Source organism: Argiope bruennichi, chromosome 4 (genome assembly GCF_947563725.1).
Source record: "Argiope bruennichi chromosome 4, qqArgBrue1.1, whole genome shotgun sequence".
NCBI classification, from domain to species: domain Eukaryota; kingdom Metazoa; phylum Arthropoda; class Arachnida; order Araneae; family Araneidae; genus Argiope; species Argiope bruennichi.
The window spans coordinates 64833524-64854391 of NC_079154.1; the positions used below are offsets into that span (position 1 = coordinate 64833524).

The 20868-nt window shown below is 28.5% G+C and overlaps 1 protein-coding gene across 2 annotated transcripts in view; it reads left to right on the plus strand.

Moving 5' to 3' along the window:
* Nucleotides 1-438: 438 nt before the first annotated feature.
* Nucleotides 439-20868, plus strand: part of LOC129965733 (major facilitator superfamily domain-containing protein 6-A-like) — a 76584-nt gene continuing 56154 nt past the window's right edge. The window contains exons 1-2 of one of the 2 annotated variants that reach the window (XM_056079864.1): nt 459-588; nt 19907-20078. The gene's annotated coding sequence lies outside the window, so the exon portion shown is untranslated. Of the gene's footprint in view, nt 589-19906; nt 20079-20868 lie in introns of both variants that reach the window. The other variant, XM_056079863.1, reaches the window with a different exon arrangement.

A 20868-nucleotide genomic window follows, 5' to 3' on the forward strand; every position in this document is an offset into this window, starting at 1 on the left:
CGACCAATAGAAATCAAAATTAAACACAGAGTTACAATTCTAATAACAAAAATTCGCATATTAAGTCATTACGTTTTTCAGTTATAGCTTTAACATTATAATAAAAAATACTATTAGAATTTCATTTCAATTAATTTTCAACACATAATTATTTCTCTCAAAATCCAACTTTTCAAAAATTTTCTGCTTGAAACAATAAGCATTTGGCAAGTATGAATGTCGGTATTTGACAACACGCAGCTTCATGTTAACCACAATTCATTATTGTTCAGAATACGGAATGCGGATTAAAAAAAAACTGACGTTGTGTAGCTGAAGCCAAAAATGGCAAAAAAAGTTCGTTAATTTCATTCGATCCGAATAGAACAAGCTTCGAACTTTCGCCACGGTCCAGCATCGCTAGGGTTGCTGGAAAAACACTAAGTCGTTTGGCGCCAATATTTGGAAGTAGTTTAGTAATCTCTATCGCGTGTTTGCGTGAGGAGGTTGCGGGGTTTAGCAGCCTGTTGGTTTGGATGATCGCTACCAACGTGCCAGGATTACGGAGAGTAAATTAAGTGAAATAATAAATTTTGAGTCACGAATCAAGTAAGTGTTGCTTTATTATTTTTTTTCTGTCGATATTGTTATCGTTATGTTTTTGATTGAAAGATTATGGGCATTACATTAAAGCTTTCGTTTTCTGAATCCTTTGATTAATGACGTAAAATTAAAATGATGATTGTTTGAATTATACGATTATTTTTTTTATTTAATCGGAATCATGTGCTGTTTTTGCCCGTTTATTGTTTTATTTACTTATAGTTGTTATCCTCCACATAAAAGTTTTGTTTTCTTCATGTGTGAATGTGTGTTTTGAAAACATAAAAATATAGAAAATTGTTTGCTTTTTTAAAATTATTTTTTACGAAAACATTTTTTTATAATTTTATGTATTCTGATTATTAATAACCAAAATATTCTGACTTTTCAGGGTTCTTACATGGAACTTTAATATTACTTCATATGAACTAAATAAAATAAACTGATATTCATTAAGATAACTAAGAAATAAATTTATTTATCCGTGCATGATTGATATTTTCATTATATATTTTTTACATTTTTGGATTTTTCATGCTTTTATATTGTATAATTAATTGTATTAATTTCCATATTGTAATATATATATTTTTAAATTCTTTTTGGGTACTCAATCTTTTCTGACAAATAATTTCATTTTTATTGACAATTCGACAATTCTTTTATATTATATATTAGCAAATTCGCTTTCCATAAAAATAAACTGTGGCATTTTAATAAAATTACTATTAAAATATGTACTTTATACGGATACTGATATTTTCGGAAGTAGTAAGCGATGGCTGTTTATAGAAATTATCCTATATATGGAAACACACACACACAAACACAGAGAAAAGAGAGCGAGGGACTCAAAATTGCCCAATATTCTTAAATAAACTCAAATTTAGAAAAGGATTGTAATGCAAATTGGGAAGTAATGCATTATGAAAAAGGTATAAAAGACAGAAATATTAATTAATTTTTCTATAATGTGAAGTCTGATTATAATAATAGTGTGAAATGAAATAATCTGTACGAAGTAAAAGAAATTACTTGAATTCTATGAAATATATTCTTCTAATTATATAAAGAATGTTGTAAGAAATTCCTTTGACGGAATGGAAGCCAAATTTGTTTTACCACTAATTTCTGAAGATTTTTAGAAATTAATTAGCATAAAACAATCAATTTTATCCTGGTTCGCTTCTCAGAAACATTATACTGAAGAACGATCAGAATGAACTATTTCCTGAGTTTCAAACTTGCTTAAATTCGTGAACGTAAGTTGACTCGAATAATCGATTTTATTCTATTAATCGAAAAAGATATCGATAGAGTGGAATTTTGAAAAGAGTAAATTGAAACCTTACTATAACGAATGGAATCTAACGAATGCACATGCTTTTTGTATTTTGTTGTTTACTCTATTAAGAGGTACAAAATCCTGGAATTAAATATATAAATTTCATAAAATTTTATGCACAATTTCTATACGGATTTATTAATTAAATAACTGTACATGCTTAAAAAAAACTGCTTTAAAATCAATTTTCTATTTTTTTCCACAATACTTTGAATTATGAAAGTAATATAGAATTATCAGTAAAATTAAAAAACACGGCACAGATTTTTCTAAAATCTCTGCCACCCTTGACGAAGCAATAGAAACTCGCCAATATTAACTAAAGAATATATTACGTTACCATATTTGACAAATTATTGCCTTCAAAAATTACGTTGGCGATTATACTGTATTCTTTATTTTAGCCGAAATCCGACTTTTATATTATTGTCGCCATTTATTTATATTTTTAACTCCAGATATAAAAATACAATTTTATTAATTGTGTTTGAAATATCGAATTATTATTATTATAAATTCAACGAAGAAGATTTATCTTTTATGGAAAGAATATTAAAGGTTTAAACTAATAAACTGGTATTCTGACTGGTATAAACAATTTTTTTAAAGGGTATGTACAAACATTAACATTAATTAAAAAATTAGATTCTGTATTTGCACCAGTTTATAAATTCTAAGATGTTGAATTAAGATTCTTATATTATGGATTTCTGTCGGTTATGAAATTTATGAACTGCTTATCGATAAAAAAATATGTATATTATTGTAATTGTTCCAGAATTTTTTTAGTTTGAAATGATTGCAAGAACTAGATTTTATGATTTTATTGAAATAATTTGGATTATACGAATTTCAAATGAAATATCGGTTTATTTTTCCTACAAAGTTCTTCGACTTCGTATATAATCACTTAATTCTATTACAATTGCACAGTCTGTTTATTTCACTAGAAAAACACTTTTAGAATTAATATTGTTAATTTTTTTTTATTGCTTTCAGTTTGAAGCAGTAGAATTTCCTTCTCCTAAATAAAAAAATAAAATAAAATAAAAACCTGTTTATAACAATATTTCTGTAATCGTTGAAAAATAATTTCATTCAACTTTCAAAGTTTTATAAAACGATATTATTCTTAAAAATTGGCTATAATTTTCTGCATACATTTCAAGACCACAAGTAAATTATTTCTATTTGGCCGATTAATTCTACGATAATCATTAAATCAACGGAGGATTTTGCCATTTTGGAAAGTTTTTGTACAACAGTCTCCCTCCCTTCCAAAAAGTTCATCTATGTCACGTGAATAGTAGAGAAAATTTACTAATTACGTTTATACATGCATTTCATTCATACACATTCATCTTTCCATTTTGAGCGACGTTTGTGTTGTGTAATTCACCTGGTGTAATTTAATGTATTATTTGTTTTTTTCTTTTCATTTGTTTTGAAACGAAATTCACTTAAGAAGAAATAAGCCTGAAATATATTTAGGGTGGGAAATTAATTTTCTAATTCATGCTTTTTTAAATATGGCGAGTTATTTCAATAGAAGAGTTATTTTCAATTCCTATTTCTTCAGATTTATCGAAGAATTTCCTTTAAATTTGTCAATCATCCATTTGTGTATAAATTTTTGAAAAGTTTTTAATTTTTTAAAAATTTATCAGTTTAAAATGAAACATAGAAAAAACAAGAAAATAGAAATCACACGCAAAAGTGAACTTATTTGCTTTTGCCCTTGTGGGATAGAAAATTTGTCTGTTTCTTTATATTGGAGCCATAAATGTTTAAAATTTTTATTGATTATCTCACAACATAAATATATCTGCCGATGTCTGGCGTCTTCATTTATTTATTTATATTTTAGCTGGAGGAAGATATCTTTATGTTGTTTATTGGGACTGCCCAGTGTCTGCAGCTTTAGTTAAATACCTTGGCTACATCGTATCGTTAGCCACATATTTAAAAAATTATATAATGTTAGTAGAAAAAATGAAATTAAGTAGGTCTTGTGCTAAACAATATAAGTCTTATGACGTGTATAAGGCAAATTGATAATAAAATGAATCATTTATCAAAAAGTAATTAAAATTAAGTAAAATTTATCCATGTAGATAGATCGTTATGTCATCTATGGAAAAGAAACTCAGCACTTTTTATAGGTTTTAAATGTCAGTTTATAATTTTAAACTCAATTAAATTTTGAAATTCAGTCACATTAAAGCATTATAAATTATAAAAAAAAATAATACCTCAACACATCTGTGTGATTTAAAATCAATCAAGTGGTATCCATTTCATAAAAATATAAAACTTTTAGTCTTTTTATGAAGCGAGAGAAGATATATTTAAAGAAACAATGGCGATATGAAAATAAAATAAAATCGCATCAAAGACTTATAAAAAATATTGTTATCTACAGATTAATTGAAAATAATTATGCAAAAGTTTTTTTTAAAAGTTAAAGTAAATTAAAGTTTTAAGAAAGTAAGTAAAAGTAAGTTAAAATAAAATAACAGTTTAGTCATACATTTTTTTCGATTTAAACTTCCCAGTCATTGACTTATATTCTGATGCAGCTTACCCATTTTTCTTAAAATACGAATAGTATTCAGCAGAATATCGAGCGCTTTTAAGATTAAAATGGCTTATGACCCTATGAAAAACATCTTAGCTTAAACTTATTCTGAAGAAAAATTCAACTGGCTCTGTTTGTTCCGGTCTATGCTTTGAAAGGTGGAAAGGTTTTTGTCGTTCTCATCGACCTAGAATTAAGTGTACACAACATCATCGGTAAGATGGAAATGAATTTACTTCTTTGACCCAAAGCACCGGAATCTCACACGGCTGCATTTTACCCTTGTCCATCCATGACCAAGGAACGCAAACCTCTCATGCGCACTGGTCATCCCGTCTGTTGAAGATTTTTTCTTATGTGCGTGTAAAATATTTTTTTTTTTTTTTTTGTTAGTCAGAAGCAAGAAAATCGTGTTTTTCATGTGCTTGATTGCGTAGATTTTAGAAATTCTTTCATAAACATTCAATAATCATTATCACTGTAAAATGTTATCAATAATCTTTTTTTGTCTATTAATATTTAAAGCCATAAAGACGTTCTAAATTCATTAGTAGATTTATGTTAGGCATCTGTTACATATAATATTTGCATTTTATGCACAGTTTTATACCACTTAAATGTCTTAAATGGGATTTTAACATTATGCTCTTTTCAAAGAAAAAAAAAACTATGCATTCTTGAATTGATAGAATTTGAGGGTATATCATTCTTTTCCTTTCTTTTTAGAGATGATTGATTGAAAATTCTAGCATAAAGGGCCATAACAGAACATTCTGTCATATAGATTCTTAGCATATGCCATAAATTTACTGCATTAGAATTTGCATATTTTAAATTATTTACAGTCTACCTCGAACATGATGTATACATTTTGTAAAAGTTTTAACAATTCACTCACCTCAGGGAATTTTTTTAAAATTTTTATAAATGAAATCGCTAGCTATTTTGTATAGTTGTTTTGTTATTATTTTGTGTACTCTATATAAACTTTAAAACTTTTTTCTTCTTAATAAATCTTTCCGTGTATATATCCATTCAAGGAGATACTAGATATTCCATGTTCGGGTATATTCTGTGGAAAAGTTCATAAAAAAGATAATCCATATTTATAAGCAATCCTTGTAAATAAATTCAGACACTTTTGAGATGTGGGGAATTGTTGTTTATAAGCAAAACTATGAATGTGTCGCACGCAGATTGACCGAAATAATCAAGACATGATTATCACAATGTTTAAGCGAAAAAGCTTACATTGAGAACATTATGTTTTATTCATTTATTTATTTTCATTTACAGCGCAGTATTAAATTTTAAATTAAAAGTTAAGCGATTTTTAAGCCCAGTTATTAACTATTTAAAAATGGCAACTACTCCGAATATTAAAACATTTTATATCCAAATGGAGCTATTAAAATAAATAACAGCTTTGTCATTTATTTTATAGTAATTAATACGTTCTTTCACAGCAATTTCTTGAAATCTAGAAGCTACTACACGAAATTACGTTACCATTCAATTAGCGAAGAAAAGTTATTCAACTTCATGCTGAGAAAACCTGCGCCATAAAAGTGAGATGTTTGGAGTTAAAGCATTTAATGAATAAAAAAATAAGACGCAATTTTGGAACTTGCGACTTTGAGCTTTCATTTTTTTCCTTTTCCCTTTTTTAAAATATTCAATAGCATTACATCGCCTCTAATCTTTTTTTATTTCTACTGTTAAAAAATTATTGACTGCTTATGCAATGGCAATCGTCGTTTACCGCCTACATTCTGCGTTTTATTATTATATGCAAAATTGCAAAAACCACCTGCTTCAACCCGACTCATCAATTCATTTGAATATTTTTGTGCTGTAAACATATTTTTTTTCTTTTGATTATTGCGTCATGCATTTAAGCACTCGAAGAAATACGTACATTCAATAAAATGCAAAAATTATAATAATTTTTATTTTTATTTCTTTTTCTTTCTTTGTATATCGAATTAAGCTGACATAAGAAATTCAAATAAGAATTTAATGACTTTCATCAATAAATAATTAAGTAATATTAAAAATATAATTTTTATCCGTATCCAAAATATATTCTTGAATTATATGGTTTAATATGCATTGAAAGAATGTTCGGGAGAGCTAAGTTCGGAATATTGTCAATATATTTGGTTGAGTACCCGCTTGCAGAGTGAATAAATGAACAGAAATTTCGGTACGATTAAATAATGAATACTTGTAAAATGCAATAAAACGCTTGAAATACTTGTAAAAAGTCATAAAACTAATAATAAAAATGATGAAAGTGACACGTAAGGGTTGAAAAAAGGTCCGAGAACTGAATCACACCCTCATTGAATCCAGTCCTAATTTAAACTCAGTTTAGCACACCCCTTTAGTGTTCAATATATTTTTGCATCTGATATATTCTGCTTTAATAACGTCTGCTGAAAATTGTGATTGAAAGTAAATATATGTTTATTAATACTAGCTTCCACAGTTTTACTTTAATTAAAATTAAGTTTCAGTTTAGTAATAGTACATTAGATTTATTTATCATTTCATTTTACTTTCTTATTTGCTTATGTTCCTAAATTTTTTTCTAATTTTAAGACTTCTTCACTGGAAGCAAACAGTTTTTATGGAATTATATTCTAAGATTGTTTATTCTTAACATTACCATTAGTTGAATTTTCGCCTATTATTAAAATTCTACTAATAAACACTCTAAGGAGTAATTTAATAAACATATTACCAACTTTATATTTTTGTCGGAAATTTTATTTTAATTGATATAGTTGGTAATTGGTAAAATTTACTAAACAAAACAACAACATTCTGATTAAATAACGTCCATATCAAAAAGATTGGAACATCCAAATCCATACATTTTTCTTATTTGAAAATGAACTCATCATTTCTTAATCTTACGGTCAAAAGCTGCCGTTCTCAATCCATAATAAACCTTATTTAGGACGCGCAGGTACGGTTGCAGTTAAATAGAAAGAGTCATCGCATTTATGCAATCCAGGCACGTGTTTTCAGTGATGTACGGAATGTCAGAATTCGAAGGATGCTGGGTACAGATGTTGGAAATAAATAAATATGTAGAAAACACATGTGTTGAAACTTTTATTCGAGAAATGAAAAATACGATGCAGACTTATTTCTATTGTGTTACTAGTATGTTAGTCTTGTGTTTTATATATTATACTTGATGAATGCAATTGTAGATAGCAGGTATTTCACAGTTCAGTTTGGTATCGTTTGAGGTTTATTATTAAAAAAATAAATAAATAAAACTACATATATGCAGATGAAAATGTAACTTTTTTTAAAAAAGTGATTCAATGTCAAATTTTTATCCATCACTGCATTTTTGTCATTGAAATTTATAAAAATGTCTATCAAAAGGTTTACTTTGCTTTTTAATCGCATTTTTTATAATAAAAATTAATTTTAGGAAATTAAATATGGCGTACATATTTCTAATGTTATAAATGTTTATTTCTGATGTTATAAAATATTTGTTTTAGTAAAAAAAAAGTTGCTAGAAAATATTTATTGGAAATTCAGTTAATCATTCAAGTAGTAAAAATTGCATTACCAGAATATAAATAATTAATAAAGATGCTCAAAATACTCGTATGAATATCGTCAGTTTTGATTGCTTTTACTGGAGGAAATTCAGTTAATCATTCAAGTAGTAAAAATTGCATTACCAGAATATAAATAATTAATAAAGATGCTCAAAATACTCGTATGAATATCGTCAGTTTTGATTGCTTTTACTGGAATCCTCTTTCCAGTTTAGAATTTTCATCTTTAGTAAAATAGAAGAAATTTCATTGATAAATAGAAGAAAAACAACAAAATAAAATTAAAAATAATTAATAATTTTAATGAAGGTTTAATGTTAATTAAACGTGTTTAAAAATACAGTATAATAAGTTAAAATTCATTTAAATTTTGCTTAACAAATTTAAGTTTATAGCTATATATTCATTAAACATATACGATTTTACTTTAGTGCTTCGTTATTATTTACATGAATTTGAAGCTTTGAATTTATGACCTTTGAATAAATTTTAAAAAAATTCGACACCCATATACTCCATATTTAATTAAATTATGTGATGAATGTTTGAACTAAACGGGAAACTTTTCAGAATAATTGCAGAAAGCTGTTAATATTTTAGAGCTCATAGAAAGTTTTATAGTAAGATATAGATATGAATCAACACATAATTTTATGCTAAGTTTTTAATAAACATTTAGAATAAAATTTAATTTAATTTTTTTAAACGATGATCTTTATATTTAAAATTGTCTTAACTCCGATATTTACATTTTAGAGGCAATACAATTTAGAAAAAAAAATTTCTCAGTTAACCTCAATTAACTGCAGCATACACATATAGTATCTGTTTCGTTTTTTCTTATTTAAATTAAACTGATTTTTCTGAATTACTACCGGAAACGCTCTAAAATATTGAGTGGAATACTATTTCGTATGGAATTTCTTTTAAATTTTAACTTTATACATAATATATTGAATATATGTTTATACATAATATATATGTTTATACATAATATATATGTTTATACATAATATATATGTTTATACATAATATATATTGAATATATATTATACATAATATATATGTTTATACATAATATATTGAAACTAAGTCTCTTAAAAGTGATCCGCGATTTAATGTTTCTACTAGTTCAGTTTATCAAAATTTGCTATTTAATAAAACTGTGGAGTGGACTCTATTAGGCACTTTTGTGCATTATTCACTCAGGGTTATGAAATATTTTATTTATATTTATTAAAATATAATCAAGTCAAATTTCTTTAAAGAACTTTTTTTTATTTTCCATAAAAAATTATAATAATAAAATTAAAAGATGCATAATTTTGTAATTTCAATTGTTTTAGAAATATTTTTATGCACACTTTCTGAATTTTCATAGGAATTTTATGTTTTTTTTAAAAATAAAAACTGACTCTGAACTATCTAAAAAAAATTCTAAATTAAAACGCGTACTTTATTTTCTTTTAATCTTTAACCGAAATCTTTATCATCGATTCCATTTAATTACTTCAACAAAACTAAGACGTCTGAAACATTTCAAAGATATTTAAATCGAATTACAATATTTCGAGAAAATGTACTTTTTTACTCAAGACGCTTCAGATTTTATTGAACGATACATTTTACAACACTGTTTTAGTTGAATATAAACATATATTTTGGTGATGAAACGATAAAAATAAAATTTCATGCTTTCGTCCATTTTTGCTTCTCTTCAGAGTCCATTGCCCCTTTAAAACTACTTTAATAGAACTAAATTTCAATAAAAAAATATCTAGCTTTGGAAATTGGAGAGTTTGGAAAAGAAGGCCTTGAGATTCTCATTGCCTAAGGGACCCTAGAGGGCCCTGATTTAAGTAACTGTATCAGGAGCCATCAGTATCCATCCATATGATAAATTTATGTACATAAATCTTTATATGGTAAATCAACTTACAGGATCAAACACAAAACCACTCCACATACACGCGTTCGTTCGTCTCTCCATTTTTCCTTGTAGGAAGTGATGCACAGAATCAAGTTGTGCTGAGGCACGTGGATGCACTGGCGCACGGAGATGACGGATGTTTAACTAGCAATAATCTCGACACGCCTTTGCTGTTTCTTTCATCTCACCTCTTTCAACTTCTGATAGGATAATCTTGATAACCCTAATTTCATGAATCGTGGTCGTACGCTGAGCCGGAAATTATCTCTCTTGGTCAGATGGCCTTCTCGAAATTTTCGTATTCAGATGGCTCTGATAACCGATTCTTTTAAAACTTTCGATTCAAAAATAGCACTGATTGTTGATTTTTCGAATGCTGTGACATCATTTCGGTTCTATTGTGTGTCGCGCGTTCGTCTAAGTCAGCAAGTTTTTAGCTCAAGATATCTTTAGAAAGGATTAGATTCTTAAAGACTCCTGAAAAGAATTATCTGTTGTTAAAGGCGTTCTGGATTATGTTTTCACTGTTCAATATTGATACTGTGTTTGATTAGATTAGTTACATTAAAGCCCGGTTTTAAAACAATTTGAGGCTATTTTAGGATGGATTTCATAATTTTGAATTGTGGATAGATGACTTGGTCGATATCTAAGTCAGCACTAACAGTCAGCATTTCAAGTTTCCATGCCACACTAATGAGAGTTCTATTTGATCTCTCAGTGGATTTAGCTTGTATCAGACCAGCTACTGTTTCAAATATGGTACTTTCCAGTTCCGAGATCTTAGTACTCGGCCGCTGCGGCTGACAGATTGATCTAGATATTTATTACGATTATTTATAAATCATATAATGGACAAAAGATTATAAGAGCATGTACCCGATACAGTAGACTGGATCTCAATGTCAGCTACTCGAATGACAAAAAGTGAAATAGGAATAGTAGAAGGTGTTGGAGGAACATAAATTTCGAAGAATACAAAAAGTTACGCCCTTCCCAGTAAACTGGATTTCCATCCAAAGTTCAACTGTGAAATTTCATCCTTTTTTTAATGAGTTAGTTTTGCTATTTTTTGCTGTTTAAAGATAACTTAATTCTTCTGAAATAGCCGAAAATTCATTAAAAAATGTGATTAGCCATCCTCCTTTAATCATGAGTGAGGGTATTCTCTCTTCGACTGTTTTATGCAATTGCACAATATGGAACATTTTATGTTTTGCTTCGCATTATCGTATCTAAAATCGAATACGTATCTCTTGACCTCTTTAGTCTACATTTAAATACAAATCTGTCATTTTGGAGTCAAAAGTAAGTACTAAATTTCATTATATATATATATATATATTGAGATATCATTTTCACTTATGCACGGATATACAAAACGATTATCAATCAGTTATTTGACGGATTTGCTACAAAATTAGATATAGATGTTTTATTACAGTATTACTGCAGATTCTTAATAATCCGCTCTGCAACATTCTGGATCTTCAGATCTGACGTTTACATCAGGGGCGATACAAGTGGAGGTTGAGGTTGAGGTTTATATTTTTATGGCACAAGAGCCAGAATTGGCTATGCTGCGCCAAGACACATGGTATGAATATATTACCATACGATTAAAAATCTTGTTTCCTCCAGGCTAAAAATTGATAAAACCATTTTGTTAAAAGCATTTATAAAAAGGTACGAAACTTTAAATAAGAAAAGTCTATGGTTAAAACAAATGTTTTTTTTTTTTAAATAAACAATGATATTTATAAAATCATTAAAAAATGAATAAAGTTAATAGCTCTTAAAAAGTCAAAAATATTGCGGTGAGGCTGTTCTCCAACCAGTTCACGCAAATCCAATGATGATGAATTAAAGAAATTCGCACGATAAAAATTAAATTTGGGACATTCAATTAAAATATGTAAAACTGTAAGATTAACGTTACAATCCGAACACATTGGTATCCTCTCGCCAAACAAAAGATGTTTGTGAGTTAGGCGGGTGTGACCAATTCGTAGTCTAGTTAATTTTACATCAGTCCATCGAACCGAAGCAGCAGGCCACACTCCAATTGTCGGCTTGATAAAGTGCAGTTTGTTTTCAGTTTCATGATTCCAAGATTCTTGCCAAATTGAAAGAATATAACCACTATGCATATTAATAAGGTCAATATGTGTGCAAGAGCGCTGAAGAATATGCTTAGCCTAAAAGTGGAGGACATGAGGAGTATAGATACCTCCGAATACATGATTTAGAGGTTGCCATAAGTACATTCATGCCACTTTAGTTAAATTAGTTGTTTGTTATTAATAAAAGTGACTTTTTATCACTTTTTAGTGAGAGATGTATTAGGATGGGGTGTAAGAATAATATCATTCACAGGGTGCTGTTTACTTTTCTTAAATCACTGATGACGAAAAAGATAAAATTATGGCATGTGCGACTATGATTTTCAAAAAAGCACGTTTGGAGAGGTACTTGGACATGCTGTGACCTTAATGCAAACAATAGGATTTTGAATTACAATTTGTAATATTATTTTATATATATATATATAATAATTTTCTGCATAATGTGACTGATTTATTTTAAGTAATGTATGAAATAAACATAAATTTTACTATTAAAATGCGTTTGCTTTTTAAATTAACTTCAAAGAATTCAGTACTTTCGCTTATTTGGCAGTCTATGGTCTGATATCTGCCATATTGCGAAAAGTATACTATGTAAGCGAAATTACATTCATCTACCTTGTTATTATTATTTTAAGTCACTGTATTCACATATTTGGAGCTGAACTTGCGATAGTCTCACTGTGTTTAGATTTGAATATTACATTGTTTTCTCTTTACACACTTCCTACATGAGACAGAGAAAAAAAAAATGGTGGCGATCGAAAATAATCGTAAATTTGAAATCCGATATCACGGAATATATACTGGTTATTTGGACCGGGCTGAAATTTTATCTGCCATGCATAGTCAAAGGTTTGACGTCAGTGCGGAAGTTATAAATGATATGCCTACTCATGTGTTATCCTCGTCATTTGATCATGATTCAGATTTCTTATATCCTTTTCTTGTATCCCTCTCATATGTCAAAACGGGATTGTGAATGAAGCAAGAATCTCTTCATTAAACTGCTCTGGAGAATAAATAGGCAGAATAATTCAATTACGAACTGTATTGATGAGAACAGACTACCCCTTAATCCATAAAAACACGCTTTGAAATTCATTAGTTAGTATTCATTTTTTAACAAAAGGCATATTCAGTGATTTACCATTGATTTTGCTTCAAGATGTGTTATTTATATATATCTAATCGAACAGAAGACGAGAATTGAGGTTAAAAAAATTTACTTTCTCCTATGTGAAGTATTAAAAAAGTGTAACGTAATCTCCTAAATATTTGATTTTGATATTTAGTTGAATCTATGTTTTTATGCCTGTCTGGGTTTAAAGAACCCATTTTGGAAATTTTTCTGTGGAAACAATAAATGAAAATTTCTGGAATTAAATTGATTCCCAAATTTTCGACTAAATTCGTCACGAGTGGATTTCTAGCACTTTGTTTACTCATATTTAAGTAAACGCGACAATGCATAAATGCAGGAAACTACATAAATGTAATCTGTCATGTTGTGGTTATGATCCATTAATCCAATGGGGTCTCCAATGGATTAATGGGAAAAATTTTGTTGCATAATTGTTTATCTTCACTGTAAAAACCAGTGGGAGTGGTTTTCCCGAATATTTTTGGCATATTCTCTAATAAAGAATTTATCCCAGAGAACGCCTTTAATGGCATTGTTGTACAATAGTTACGAAATACTAACGTTTGGCGCATTTTTACTGAATCTATGCTGTAATTCTTGGCGAGTTATTTGGCGATTAATTCTTGTCATGCGGTTACTAGTATCCGAAAATCGAATTTGTGTTTCAGATTTATTTTTCGCAACTCAAATCGCGAAACAGAAATAAAATTTTAATCCCAAATTCCCATACCAAAATAAGATATATTTAAGTCATTGCGTCTTTGAGGTATCACGATTACATCTTTCTGAAAGTACAGACCGACAGACGGGAAATACCTTGTTTTATTTGGCTCAAAATATGAAAGGTTCCTAGACTAGATTAGACGCTAATTCTATGTATCGAATTTAAGTATTTAACTCTCTTTGTTTCGTAGTTATCGTGTTAAATTGTATTCGAATTGCCAGACAGGCAAACTTCTATCGTATTTTGCTCAAACCTTGATAGAAATCTACAAATTTAGTATAAAGACCGTATACCAAATTTTGCCCGTCTAGCTCAGAGCGTTTTTGAGTTTCTTCTGATCTTAGTTGCAGACAAACAGACGGACATTTTCCAAAAATGTGTTTTTCGAACTCAGGAGGTCTGAAACGTTTGGATTTACCAAAATCTCGAGTTCGAAATTTTCGAAGATTTTTATACTTTTTCTATACTACATATACAAAAAAGTTAAAAAAAAAAAAAAAAAAAAAAAAAAAAAGGTGCTATACTTTGAACGCACCACGTTATGGAAATGCATGGGAGTGAAAACATACTCTGTCCTTATATTTCCCTTCTCAAAGAATGTGAAAACCTACAGGATTTTTCTGCCATCAAAAACAGACCCCGAATTTGAGAAAAAGGTAAATTTTTAAACCAATGTTTGGTACTTATTTTTTTGATGGTAAAAAATGCTTCACACATAACCTTTGGTGTCTATAAATGATGTAGACTTTCAAACAGTTCGCTCTCAAGAAAGCAAACTGATTCTGACTTTCACGCTTGATGCTGTCTATATCTTATGAATTCAACCTGCAGAGTTGATTTCTGGGAACTTCTTCAACTTCGTGGGAACGCAGAAATATGCGGCCTTTGCAACAATGAATCGAGGGTATTGTGAGTTACCGGAGTGTGCAGTATGAGGGTGGATTCTATAATGCGGAAGCCGTCTTCCATATTGTGGGCATCCCTTCTTGAAAAAGGCGTTCTCATGGTCAGGGGCACCCAAGAAAGGGGGGTGGGCAATTATTGCTCACCCTTGGAGGGGGTGGGTGGTGAATCACCCTTTGTTTGCTGGGGGGTGGAGGGGGATTGGAAATCCTTCGTCATACCTCCGGGGGATGTTTGACTGGAGGAGTGCGGATATGCTGATTGGGATGCAAGCGGCCTTGCGAAGTCGTTAACTTTTTGACTTCCTTTTTTCAGAGAAATCTGAAGTGAATTCTTAATGCGTTTCTGCCTCCCACTCGCCGGATTGCGAGTGACAATGCACGCTCATTATTTCTATTCATCTGTCACTTGTGTAAAAGAATGATGAAGTGGCTTTTCACTTTTCGTTTAAATAATAAACTGTTTTGCAGTGTCTTCCTTGTTAAAATGCGTTTTCTCTGTTCTTGAGTTGATTCAATTGAACTAGAGTTTCTTAAGTTGGAGAATAAATGTTAAAAATTGATTCTAACTTATGGTGAATAGGGACATATCTGAATTTAAACTCTTCTTATGTTTTGTTATATGAATAGATTTGTTTTCCCCATAAGACTTATGCCTAATCTTTATTAATAATAAAGGGGAACGAGTATGTGTGTTGGTACCCTGAAGATCAGATCGTTAGATTAAGTGTTACTAAATTTAGAACAGATATTCTTTGGAGAATGGGAGTGTGAACATTTGTTTCAAATTTTAATTAAGTAAACAATTTTTTCCAGTGATAACTTCCGAAATAGCGCAGTACAAAAACAATTTTTACATCATTTTTCAAATTCAAGTATATATATATATATATATATATATATATATATATATATATATATATATATATATAATGATTCCCATTTGATAAACGTACAAATATCCCCTGAATATTGTCAGATTTTTAAAAATATCTTTTGCCTAATTATTTCGAACAATATATTACACTTTGCTTTGAATTCAAACCGTTTCCATTGTTTTCATTAAATATTTAATCGCGTGCTTGTACTCCAGTGATAAAAGCTAACGAAGAAAAATTCTAATATGTGTGTTATTTACATATTTACTACTAATAAAGATAAATGCGTGTGTGTACGCGTTGGCGCTCTCCGTTTGAAATTTCAGCTACAAAACATTTTGCACTTGTATACTTTGGAGAGTGAGAAGAGATTTCCTTTAAGAAATTTTATTTAGAATTTTAATTAATTAAAAATAAGCCGAATTTTGGATTTTTCCTTAGAAAACTTTCAAAATACTATTGCACAAAAATAAATTTAACACAATTTCAAAATTTAAAAAATTATTTTTTTAATGACATTAAGTTAATAGTCTTGCACATTTTTCCTAAATTTCGATAATTTTTTTAAAAAAATGCTTTTATTTTTTTTTTGCCGATTTTACCTATAAATTAGATTGCTGTTCTGAAATTTAAAACGCTTTCGTTGGTACGTCAAATATTTGATCGCCAGATTTTCTTCTGTTGTTGAAAGTTAAAAAAAAAAAAGGAAGAAGGATTATGTTTAATACTTGTATGTTTTGCAAAAAGATGAATTAAAAACTATTATAATATCGCCAAATTTAGAATCTAAATGAACGGAACATTTACATTTTTAATAACGCTATGATATTATGGGTTTGGTCTCTATTAGAAAGATGTATGTACACGATAAATTGAACTTGACTAATGCAATTAAAATAATACGGCTTTAATGTCTGACAATTTGGCGAAATCATGGGTATGTGGTTATATCTAAATGATTTTTGAAATTAAATATAACTAATATTCCCAGCGGGCCAGCTGGTCGCCAGGGTCAACTAGTAAGAAACTGAAATTACAATACCGTGGAAATGAGAAATTAGATGAATCGGGCAGTTACATTTTTAATAAAATTATGATATCATGGGACTTGATTCCTTTAAGGCGGTTTATATACGCAGTGAATAAAAAATAAAGAAATGGATACCGTAATTTAATGCTTAAAAATATTTTCTTGGGAGAATCACATGCATCATGTGATGCCTCAGAAATTTTATTAAGACAATGTTGCACATAACAGAATTTCTTTGGCATACCAGTTGATACCAAAGGCGGCAAGTAAATGGCAAGAAATCTATTGTAAGGTAAATAGATGAATCTTTCTACATGTGGTGTATTTTTAATCGTCTCAAGGCTCAGATGTGGCTAAATGCATGGTAGTTGTAAAATATTCTTTTATTCCACTATCACTTGTGCAAATAATAATAATAATAAAAATAAATAAATAAATAATAATAATAATAAAGTGGGTTTTCACTCTTATGGTAATGAAATAGTTTTGCGTTTTCATTCTTATTTTAAGCCATTTCGTCTCTTTTTGAATTGTTTCAAATTGAGTCCCTTAATTCAGCCAATTACTGTAAAAGATTTAATAACTCTATTCCCAGTTTAAAGTAAATTAGGAAGATATCTGAAGATAATCTCTTTTCCGTCAACATATTAAAATATTTTTATAATAAAGCTGTCTAATACAATTAGGCTGTACAATTATTTTTCGCCTCTATATCCTATTTGCTTTAACAGAGGACGTAATTACCGTTTTGTTTCCATTGCGTCCGGGCATCTAAAACCCTCTTTGTATATCATTGATGTAGTAAACAAATTTACATATAATTGAGGGAAAAATAGAAGTACATAGGTTACATTATATATTTTTAATGGATCGAAAACCAGATTTGGTCGAATATATTATGGTATTAATAAAAGGTAATCTCTTTACCATTTATTTTGTAAGAAAATCATTTCTCTAAAATTATGATGTAGAGCTTTTATTTTGATAATATAAATGTGCGAAATGTATAAACGAATTTAAGATTTATTACATTCTTAAGATAAATTAATTTAATCGTTTCAGCAATTAAAAGCATCCTATGTTGATCCTCAGTTGTGTTTAACTGATATCTCAAGCTAAAATGTGTATATAATGTGTGTATATAATGGCTGATAACTCATTATAAAAATATTTATAAATCAAATAATTTTAATTATAACTCATGAAATTAAGTTGTTGTAATTACCATCTAAAGCGGAATTAATGCCTTAATATTGTTATTTTTCACATTTTTAAGATACTTGAAAGAATAATCCATTGGATGTTTTTTTTTTCTTATAAACAATAATATCACAAAAAATTGGGATTAATTTAAAAATTATAAAAATAAACTAAAGGCACAATTATGTTTAAGTAATAAAAACGTATTTCATTATACTTATTTTTTAATTCATTTTATAATTTTTATTCCCTTTAAAGAATATATAAGCTCTCTTTTATTTATAATATAACTTTATAATATTGTGAAAAAATTCTTTTATTTTTTGTCATATTTATGTGGAATACCTCAAACCTAAAAGAAAATTTTTTTCGTTGCACACTTGTTATTTATTTATTTGAAATATGAGCCTTTTTTTGTTTTTTGTATTACGTCTAAAATATAAAAGTGAGAAAAGCATTAACGGATATTGAATTTTTTTTTTAGTTTGTTGAATGCTTCCTCTACTGATTTAAAACAGTTTCAGTAAATTCAGCCTATGTAACGTATAATATAATATTAAGAATATGGTATCATTATGTACCATTGTAAGATGAAAAAAAAATGGGAAAATATTTTTTTTTCTTCTTAATTATTTGCAAAGTCAAAATGCAGATGAAAAATTATTACTCATTAATTTGCCTTGTAAAAGAATATTTTTGAATGAATTCCTATTTCGATTTTAAGAAAATACATCGGATTATAGCAATAAGATTGAATTATAAAAGTCTGGTTTGAAAACATGTTAATCATCATCATCATATTTTCATAGCAAAAATAATTCTACAAGAAGAATTGGATGTGTTTTGATAGGATAGTTTACATTGAAAACGTGGAGTGATTGTTTACTTTTTCTGCTTCAACACGCCAGAGTAAGTTTCATGGATCATTTTCGATGAATAACAAAATCACTAGTTCGCCCGACTTGATAGAGGAAATTGATCTTAATCACGTTCGTTGATTTGTTTATTTTACAAGCTTTGAGAACTTAAGTACAAAAATAATTTGATAACTGAAAATTTTTCGATTAAATTTTTTTCATAATATTATTTATGCGCTCAGGAAAAGTAATTCAAAAATTGATTAAATTGTTATTATTTATCGAATGGCTGGATTATAATAGTAAGAAAATTCGAGAATCCGTAATCGACATTTAGTAACATTTATAGGTTGATATATGTACTATTTATAAATTGTGATTAAAAATTGTGCTAAACGCTCGACAGTGACATTGTCTAAATATTGGCAGGTACTTAATTTTAGGAACGAAATTTCAATGTTTTTCTTTAATAATTTCAGAGCATATTGACGCACAAAATACACTTTTAACTGTTCTGTGAGATTCAATAAATAAATAAATAAACCTCTCAGTAATAACTATTTTATTTTCGTAAAATTATTTCTAAAATGATTAATTTTTTTATAAATTAATTTATAAAAATAACTGTGCGGATGGGATTGGATTGCACTGGATTGTGGGATTTAAAGGTACAAGAGCCATATCTGATTATGCTTTATATTCTGATTAGAATATAAAAAGCGTATCTTTATGTAAAAATCTGTAAAATTAGAAGCTGATAAAAAAAATTTTGTGGCAATGTCTCTTAAAATTAGAAACGAGGTGAAAAAATGGCAACAAGATGGAACATTAAATAAGATGATATAAACCAATTGCTTTTAAAAATTTAAAGAGATTTTTGTGGGGATGTTCCCCCACAAGCATTTGCATGTCCACTATTGAAACATTGAAAAATCGTAAACGATGATGATTAAAGTAATAAATTAAGTCTGAAATTGAATCACCCATTCTTTACCTCAAGTTACATCTTCTTTCTTGCAGCCCCCATACAAGCGTCAATATGTCTGACACCTAACTGGACATTGTTTTAAGCTGTACAATGCCGTCCGTACTTTTTTCACCTCCGAAATGGATTCCAAAATTTAAAGGGCAAAGCTCATATAATCTACATCACGTGAACAACCATTAATTTTATTTCGTTGATAATTACTAAGTAAGTTAATAATAAACTGCATTTGTTAAACTATGTATAAACTTTGTATAATTATGTGTATCATGGTTTTTATTCGTTTTACGATTTTTTTTATTTAGTGAATTCAAATGAATTAACTATGACAGATATTTGCACTTCATATAAACGATAGCTGTACGCTAACCATCGATAAGAATGGTCTCACTGATTTAACCATTCTATCATAGTTTGAGAAACGAGCTAAATAAAAAATTTCGAAACTATAACTTTCATAATCTAAATATTTTTTTAATTTCAAATACTAACCTAATAAAAATATAAAGTGTATAATGAGGGTTCAAGTATAAGTGTATAATAGGGTTCAAGTATATCAAAGAAGGGCTGTTTTTTTTTTTTTTTTTTCAACTTGTGCAAATACAAATATATATAAAAAAAATGCTGGTAGTCTACTTTTTGAATTGTATGTTAAATTTCATTAATACAACTCCTAATATTTTTAGGTTATCGTCTTTACGCATAAACATATGGATCGATCGAAACTCTGATATAATTCTAAAGATTATTTTTTTTCGGGCTCAGGAGAGTTTAAAGAAAGCACCGGAATTTATCAAAATCTCGATTTTTAAATTTTGAGATGATTTATTTATAATTTCTTGGTATGGTGATTTTTTTCTTATTTAATTCATTCAGAAGGAAGAAAAATATAAATGGCAATTCCGTATCACAGAAAAATGCATAAATTAGAACATGATTCCATATAGTGGTCATGTGATATAGCATCTTTTAGTTTTTTTACCAGCATGTCTATATC